The following is a 9,333-nucleotide window of genomic DNA, read 5'->3' on the forward strand; positions in this document are numbered from 1 at the left end:
TTCCTGCAGCGGATGTCAGATAGGTCTGTAGCGATGATGGCGCAGTTCTCAGCGCTCACTGACCAGAGGGCGCTTCAAAATTGTAATATATTATTGACGGCCCATTGACATTGCCGACACATAAAAATGGTGTTAAAGAAACGCGGCAGCAAGACTAAGAGCAGAAAGCACTTGTGATCTGCATAGGAAACCTAGGAATAAATTATATTTGTAGAAGTGAAAGGCACGCTTTTTAAAGCCTTCATTGGCGAACAAAGCGTATTCTGTTCTCGACACAGGTTGCTGTGCACGAAAAGCTAATCAAATTAAGATTAAATGCTGCAAAAATTACCGTATCAGACTGGTCGTAGACACAGTCAGCAACAAAAGCTACCGGTTATATAAGGTTCAGGTTTCGCAAACACACACAGGCACACAGACATCATATATATATATATATATATATATATATATATATATGTGTGTGTGTGTGTGTGTGTGTGTGTGTGTGTGTGTGTGTGTGTGTGTGTGTGTGTGTGTGTGTGTGTGTGTGTGTGTGTGTGTGTGTGTGTGTGTGTGTGTGTGTGTGTGTGTGTGTGTGTGTGTGCGTGTGCCTTCTCACGTGAGAGGACACGCCGAAATCTACGCCATTCTAAAGACCAACTATTACCCTAACCCACTGCTACTCTGCCCATCTCCTGCCCTCCTCTTCATCTTCTTTCACTTGCAACATTCTGCCGCACTGCACAACAACTCCTGTACTCTTACTACTTTGGCCACAATTTCCCGAGCTGCCTTTGCATTTCGTCATTACACTCCACCAAACAGCAACTTCGGTGATCTTATTGTGCCTAAATCCTGTGCTTATTGGGCATCTCTGTGCCTAAAATCGTTACTTTAACGGCGGTGTCTGACAAACACTTTGAGCCTGTGCGACAGACTATCATAGGTTTCAGCATTGCTTCAGCTTGAGCTCCCGCGTCAGCTGATTATTGTGCAGCCGGCGCACAACGCTCAACACTCTAAAAACAGAGAGTTCCTGGAACTCTCTTCGAGGAAGTATCTGCTTGTGCTATATTGACTCCCTTTTCAAGAGTCGATCGACCACTTTTGAGAGAGAGTAGAATACCTCCTCCTGACAGAGTTTTATTACTCCACCGCAAGGGAGTGCAAGTAGCCTTCCGCAGAGTGTTAATAATCTCTCTCCACAAGGGTAACAGTACACCTCAAGATAGAGTGCTTCTACTCCTCCAAATTCGGCACTTTTACTCCTCCAAAACGAGTATTTCTACTCCCCCAGAGTGCTTGTACTCCTAATAGAGAGATTGTACTCTTTCATAACAGAGTGTTAGTACTTTTCCCACTAGTGTGAAAGCGCTCACGATGTAGAGCCATGGTCACGTTAGAAGGAATTCGCAGTACTTACGTGTGAGTAATATTTGATTCCTTCATTATCAGATCCTGCACTTATGCTACGGTGAACTGGACGTAATCTGTAGTCGCCGAGTTACTCAAATGAAACATTTCTTTCTCTTAAAAGGTCAAAATGCTCATTGATCAGTCAGAAGATATACTGAATAATAATTTGAGAAACATACTGACACACATAAAATCAGATTACAATGATGCCCATAAACATTACGGCCCGTCTTGTAATAAAGCAAAAGTATATCCTCTAAAGTTTCATCAGTATAAGTGTAAACATATCCTTTATTTTCCATTGGCTTCATCTTTTCATAAAAAGTATACAATGGGAAGTTAAACATAGAACCCAACGTGCGCAACCTCACAAAATATTGACACTACGATTGAAGAGAAATGCACCGCATTACTGGCCAGCAAGGGCATGTAGCACAAAACGCATATGGCAGAGGTTACTAGACGAGCTGCTGTGCATGGTAACGTAGATAAATTGAGCCAGAAACATTACCTGTGTGCCATATATTACGACAGCAGTTAATTTAATAACGTCCTGTACAACGTATAGATGTTCCTGACTAAGAGTACAGTGCATTTAGATAGTGTGATGTATTCTCATGTGGGGCCGCAGGTCCAGTATTGGTTATCAATATTTCACATAATATGTATTCATGTAAGAGCCGCGCCCCATTCTTTTTAAGCGTTTCTTGTCGTGGTTATGCAGCAATTTCCGCCCGTTCTCAAAACGGTACAGAGGCGTATTTATTCGTTTTTTTTTATTCGCAATAACTCTACAGGCCCTCTAGGGAGTGTAGTACATAGGTTAAAGGTTACATGGTAAGACAAAGAACAGTGGATAAATGTAAATACAACACAAAAACAAAACAGGGACAAACTTAATTACAGTGCATCAACGCATAAAGACAGAAAAACCCAAAGAATAAAAAATAAAAATATTTACTAGCAGAACAACTTTAAATGATTTGCACAAACTATGACAACGTCGCTGAGGTTTTGGTTTTCGGCGCATCACAAGAAATCATTTTACAAATCAGAGAGTGAAACGTTATATATTAGGTATGCATGGTACTGCGTAGAGTGTCTGTAAATTTCGAGGCATTTGTTTCCGTGACAATGTGCCATGGCAGATTATTCCACTGTATCGCGGTGCGAGGTATAAATGACTGACGAAATGCGAGAGGACGACTTATGATGTACTTCACTTTGCAAGAATGATCCCGACGCGGGAAAATAGCCGAAGGTTCACACATGAACTCGTTATGAAGAGATACGTGATAGTAAGGCTTATGGAATAGTGTTAAACGAGATATATTACGACGAAGGCACAAGGCTTCAAGCTCGGCGCGATTCTTTAATGCTGTTACACTGGTTTCTCGTGAATAATCTGAAAAGACGAAGCGTACAGCACGCTTCTGCAGGGCTTCTAAGTCACTCATTAGGTATGTCTGATGCGGATCTCATATGGCTGACGCGTGCTCTATTTTAGGGCGTATTGGTGTTGTGTATACCAATTTGCGTAAGTGTACGGGAGCATGTGCGAGGTTAATGCTTAAGGAAACAAAGCGAATGCTTTGCAGATGCGAGGATATGGTTAATGTTATTATTCCACGTCAAGTTAGGGGTTAGGTGTACGTCACAATATTTGTAGCTGGAAACTTGTTCAACAAGGAGGAGGAGTAGATTTTAATGGAGAGAAAGGAGGAGAGGTCGGCCTGGAGAGCGTGTCTCTAGCCTGCTACTCCTCACTGGGGAATGGGGAAGTGGGAAATACAGGAAAAGGTAGGTGGCGGATGATTATGATATGGTACAATGAGATACTATATACACGTTGTCCAATATGCGGATGCGCACTGGAGACGCAATACACTAAGAGTAATCTTGTCCATACAAAAAGTAATCTTGCCACAAAAAGTTTTTGCGCAAACACATTTCGCACTGACTACACGTCTCACAGCTTCTAGAGGCGATCGTCTAAACCAGTTGTTCAACAAAGCTGTCGTTTAAGATGCAAGAAGCTGAAGTTTGGGGTGCCTTATTAGTAAAAGACATGCATTTAGTTGTAGCAAGATTTAGAGGCATTAGCCAGGTTGAAAACAATACGTTTATTGCGTTTAGGTCAGATTAAAGAATGTCATGATCACAGTTACAGTGAATAGTACGATATATGACGCAGTCATCAGCAAATAGTGTGATATTGGATTTGATGCTGTCTGGTAGATCATTATTATAAATTAGAAAAAGTAGGGGGCCCAAGCACACTTCCCTGCGGCACACCAGATGTTCCTGGGACTAGAGATGAGTTGTGTGTGTTAACCGATGTAAATTACATCCTGTTAGAAAGAAAGCCTTTTATTCATGTGAAAACAGTAGAGTCGATGTTCAGCTGTGTAAGCTTGTGAGTAAGTCGACGATGAGGAGCACGGTCGAATGCTTTTGAATAATGTAGGAATGCGGCATCTACTTGAATTCCGGCGTCTATTGATGAATGTATGTCGTGAATAAATCCAGCGAGCTGAGTGTAGAAGGTAGTTAATGACCCGGGAGTGTATAATATGTTCCACTAATTTACAAATGTTACTGGTTAAAGAAATTGGTCGATAGTTAGGCGGTGAAGCACGATACCCAGACTTGAAGAATGGCACCCCCTTAACCAGCCTCCCATCGTGAGGGATAACGCCTGTTGATAGTGATAGTGAAAATAAGGCGGAGAGTATTGGGAAGATGCTTGGGGCTATATTTTTTAGAATTGTTTCATTTAAGCCAGTATTGTCAACGGAAGATGAAACCTCAAGATTAGTAAGGAGAGAATCAATTCCAGAATCGCTAATTATTATTTCCGGCATAAAGGAATAAGTGCGAATCATATTGGCTAACGGTTCTAAACATTCACGCGTGAATACCGATGAAAATGTTTCATTCAATAGTTGGGAACAATCAATCTCAGTTATCGCTGCTCCGTCATGATCAGTAAGGACGATGTCAGCATTACGCTTGGAATTAATGACACGCCAAAAGCGCCTAGGTTTAGTTGTTAACATCGATGACAGGTCCCGTTTATAGAATTGTCTGTGCGTGGTTTTGAGTAAACTATGGTATTATTTGTCACATGTTTTGTACCAACGCCAAGATTCAGATGATTTATTTTTCTCAGCTTGCCTGAATAATCTTTTTTTTTCGTGTTATTTAGGCGACGCAGGTCCTGTGAAAACCAAGAAGCAGTGTTATCGGATTTTGTGGAAATGATCGGGATGTATTTATGTATGAGGTTAGTGAGTGCGTTTTTAAGTAGTAACCAGTTTTCTTCTACTGTCCGCGACAAGTAATCTCTCAGAAAGTCGACAGAAAAAATCTATAGTTCATTGTTAATACGATCAAAGTTAGCTCTTTTGTAACACCTAATCTTCTTGCTGATAATTTGGCATATTTGTATCATATTGCTTATCCGGTTGGTGTCCTCAGAAAAGTAGTTTCCTAGTATTGATGGGATTGATCCGTCACACTTTATCAGAAGTAAATAAAATTGAATTTCAATGTTACCTAGTGTGTTGAAAATGAGTACAATACTGCAAGGGGCATTGGCATTAAAATTTTGCGCATCAAATTCCTTGTCATATATGGTAGCTTTTCATTCCCATTACGGTAAGAAGCCTATACTTCTGAGGAGCAGCTTGCATAATTACACGATCAATTATTGCGACTAGTTGAAAATGCAATGTCTAACTATAGCACGGCTTCAGATATGAAAAAAAATTCAGATGTGATAAATATGATGCATCGAATGCGATATAAGCATAAGTACAGGCAGGGCAGTGCACGAAGAAGACAAAGAAGCAAATCATAAGTTGGGAAAGGCACCTACTATTGAGAGCTCTTTCTTGACTCGGTGGATGGTGGTGCATGGCCGTTTTTAGTTGGTGGAGGGATTTGCGTGGTTACTTCCGATAACGATCGAGACTCTAGCCTATTAGGTAGGTGCGGGGTTCACAGCACCTTACAATCTTTTTAGTGGGAGAAGCGGTATTTAACCGCACGAAACAGAGCAATAACAGGTCTGTGATGCCCTCAGATGCCCGGGGCCGCACGCGCGCTACACTGAAGGAAGCAGCGTGTCTTTATCCCCGTCTGAGAAGACTGGGTCCCCGTGGAACTTATTTCGTGATTGGGATAGCGGCTTGCAATTGTTCTCCTTGAACGAGGAATTCCCAGTAAGCGCGAGTCATAAGCTCGCGTTGATTACGTCCCTGCCCTTTGTACACACCAGCCGTCGCTACTACCGACCGACCCTTCCATGAATGTGGATTTTGCATGCGGCTATGCATATGCTTGCGCAACGAACCAACTACCTGAAACCAAACCTTTTTTTCCCACTGAAATGGTTAAGGTACATTAAAGTAAGAAAAATTATCGCGCTTCACACAATCTTGTCTTCGCCTAAAAACAAGTACACATGTGTCTGGGAAAACTAATACCGCGCCTCCTGGTTCACTCTATCTTCAGTCTAGAAATTCACTTTGTGCAAAAATGCATCAAACTGAGGGGCTTTTGCGTTCTTAACGCTGTATGTTCACATCCGCCAATTAATGAAAAAATGTTCCACGCACATACTCTCAGTTATTTGCACTGAACACATCCCTGCCTCCACAAGCATACTTGGTTGGCTACTGGATTGAGTAACCTTCATCAAAATCTCAAATATCTGCCAGAGGCACTCACACGGCTATGTCACAGAAGGAGAAACCAAAATTTTTCAATCGCAAGCGACTCTATGGATTCTAATTAAGACGCTAGGTGCGCACCACGTTGTACACGGTTACAGGCCTTGCTCCCGCTTCGGGAGCCGCTAGCGGTTCTAATTAACTGGTTTCGTGAGCATGCACGTAAACGATAATGACTTCTTAAACTTGGGGTGCTCTGCCCCCACTGCTTCCCCCTTCTGGAACCTAAGAGGAAGCCATACTTCCAAAATTAGGTGTAAAAAATAGATAAAAGGAAAGACACGAAAATCTGTCTGCGTTATGTCAGCGCTTAAAATACAGGATGACAGTGCTTTGTATTTGCACCCTTGAATTTACGTGCTGTTATATCGGCAGCTAACCAAGCATGAGCTGTTGCTTTCCATAGTGAACACAAGCACCGTGCTAACTGCAAGTAGGTATTATTCCACTACGCAAATCTGCAATGTTATTGTACCATTTCTTGTCACATGGATATATCTATAGATAGACAAGACAAAACGCGGTCACTTCTCAGAAAACTAATAACGTTTTCTTTAAAACACATTTCTAACTTTTCAATGACACTTGCTCATATGTGTTTGTCTCCAGAGAACATAATTAACCTTGACTTTCCCATCAGAGACCTTACAAAAAAATACCATGTTACGATGACCGCCTAGAGCACGTGAGAATTTTCATCTTGGTGTAACATATGTTATTTTGAAAGTTTTGGTGACATTTAATCAAATGGTACATTCAGTATACCCACATTCTAGTTTTTTCTACCAAATTACATAGCAATGTATTTTGGTTCTTTGGAGTGCGCTCTTGTGCACTACGTGGAGTCGCGCTAGGCTGGCTCTTTGACAGCCTTGTGTCCTTGCAGCTGCCTTCTTGCGTTATATAAAGCGGGTGCCTGAAAAATATTGTGCGCAAAAGTCAACACGAGCACATGGTGTAAACGACATCAAGACAGTCAAGGTCATGGCACTAAAAGAAAGTGTTAGCTCTTATTCTTCCTACTGAAATGCATGCGAAACATCTAAATGACTGCAACAGTCAAGCGCTGAATTAACTTCAATTTTTAGATTTAAACAAAAAAGAAATAACGGACGGTTCATCCTCGTTCTGCACGAATGTTAAAATACTCCTGGTAATAAATAGAATATTGGTCATAGTCAGATGTCATATATCTTTCATTAGTCTGGTGTGTCGCAAACACCACTTGTGACACATCCTAAGCACGTGCCCAGTGTGCCCCCCGCACCATCTCTGGTTGTGCCACTGCTCAAGGCGTAATTTGAGGATCATATCTGCAAACATGATGCTCAGAAGGGGTGAAAAGATGGTCTTCCAGTTCAATGTATACGCTTGGACGTGCATATAGTAAAGGGCAACAAGGCTTGTTATGGCAAGCTTACCCACATTTAAATAATAACAAGAAAGTTCACTGCGGCCTGCATCTAAGCTTACTAAAAGGCATGAACGTATTTTCATTTATGAGGTGTGCAATGGAGTTCATTTGGCAGACTCAACTACTGCTGCAGTTTGAAATCTAGCATTTTACATTCTTGAAGGTTCGTAAAACTTGCAATTAGACCGCTTTTATTAATTTATTAGACCAACTCTTTATCTTGGGTATGACAGACGACTGGTAACAAATAATTAAGGCAACGTCTTATTTCGATATTTTATTTCTCTACTATATTAAAGCAATCAACAAATTTTGATCTGCCATGCAGTAGAAAAATGCACAGATTACGCTTATAACCCCCAGAGGAAGGGTGTTTTAACTGTTCATATGACATTACTCTGAAGCGCCAGCTCTAATTAGCAAATGAACAGGCATGTCCAAAATAGTGTGCGTATGCAAAAGTGTAATTCCACACAGTAGCCATTTTATTTGATTCCAATGCATTACTCAGCGCTTGACGATTCACCGAGTTCGTAGATATAGGCACCCTTTCACATTCACACCGTGCTCGAAAACCGCAACAAGAAACATAAAATCAAACATATGATCACACCATTTCAATACATGAGTACAAACAGCACAGACTTATTCAGCCTAAAATATGAATTCTCCTGGCATTTTCAGTAAATTCAAGACTAACGCGTCCAACTGACCTCTTGCAGCATGCAGCTGATTGTCTGCGGCAAAGTTTCTAACTAGCACTGGCGCTGCACGTAACTTCAGTGGTCGCAGATTACCTATGGGCGAAAGACACCGTCAAGCGCGCGGCTTAGTACAACGAAAGCATGCCGCCAGATGAATGTCGCCTTCTGTTATAAGTGTCTCCTCATTTTAACAGCATTGTGTACACAGTAGACTGCCAAACTTAATAAATTGGAACACACAAAACGCAGGCTAAGCACGCTCCGCATAGGCTCGGAATCATGGGCTGGTGAACAAACCATTTTAGACGTCCTCTCTCCTCATGTCTTATTGAACATAGCATGGTTCAGGCAGCGTTTGCGATTTCCAAAGCTCTTACGGATAGCGACAAGTGATAAAATTACCTGCAGTTATGGCGACGACTGGCTTTTTCGATTGATATCGAGAGGCGCAGCGCGCTCGCCTATTCCGGTGTCAATCGCCTCGGCAAAACGTCGCGACGACTTCCTGGCGATAGCATGCCATATACTCAGAAGGTGCACGTAACTTAAAATTCACTTACCCTGGACGATTTGGCATATCCAACGAATTATGAATGACTGTGCCGTTTTCGGGTGACGCGAGATGGTTGGCACATGGTCTCCCTTGGATGGCCTTCGTTCGTGCTCCCTGGACGGACTGGACGGATCACTTTTCTCCGGTGCTGTGCTGCTCCGCGATGTTGTGCGCGCGCGTGGCGGGGCAACTCCGAGTGAGAAAAGTAGAGCGCTGGCTCCACTTTCCTTTGGAATGTGGCTGCCTGCTCTCATAGAAGCGAAACGGTGTGCGCTTTGCTCAGCGTGCGCGAGTGATACACTGCCATGTTCGGGGCCAGCCTCCTACAGTTGAAGCAGGAGCTTACACTACGTTTTGTTCTCTATTGCCGCAAGAGTTGAACGAGCATTCTACTCTTTCTCAGAAGGGCGGAGTGAAAATAACAATTCACTCTCTCCTTGCTGGCGGTGTGAACAATGCATTTCGCTCCACTCGACATTTTACGAGAGCAAAACAACTCCTTGAAAAGTAAATCGGCCCTTTACTCCT

Source organism: Dermacentor variabilis, chromosome 8 (genome assembly GCF_050947875.1).
Source record: "Dermacentor variabilis isolate Ectoservices chromosome 8, ASM5094787v1, whole genome shotgun sequence".
Lineage (NCBI taxonomy): Eukaryota > Metazoa > Arthropoda > Arachnida > Ixodida > Ixodidae > Dermacentor > Dermacentor variabilis.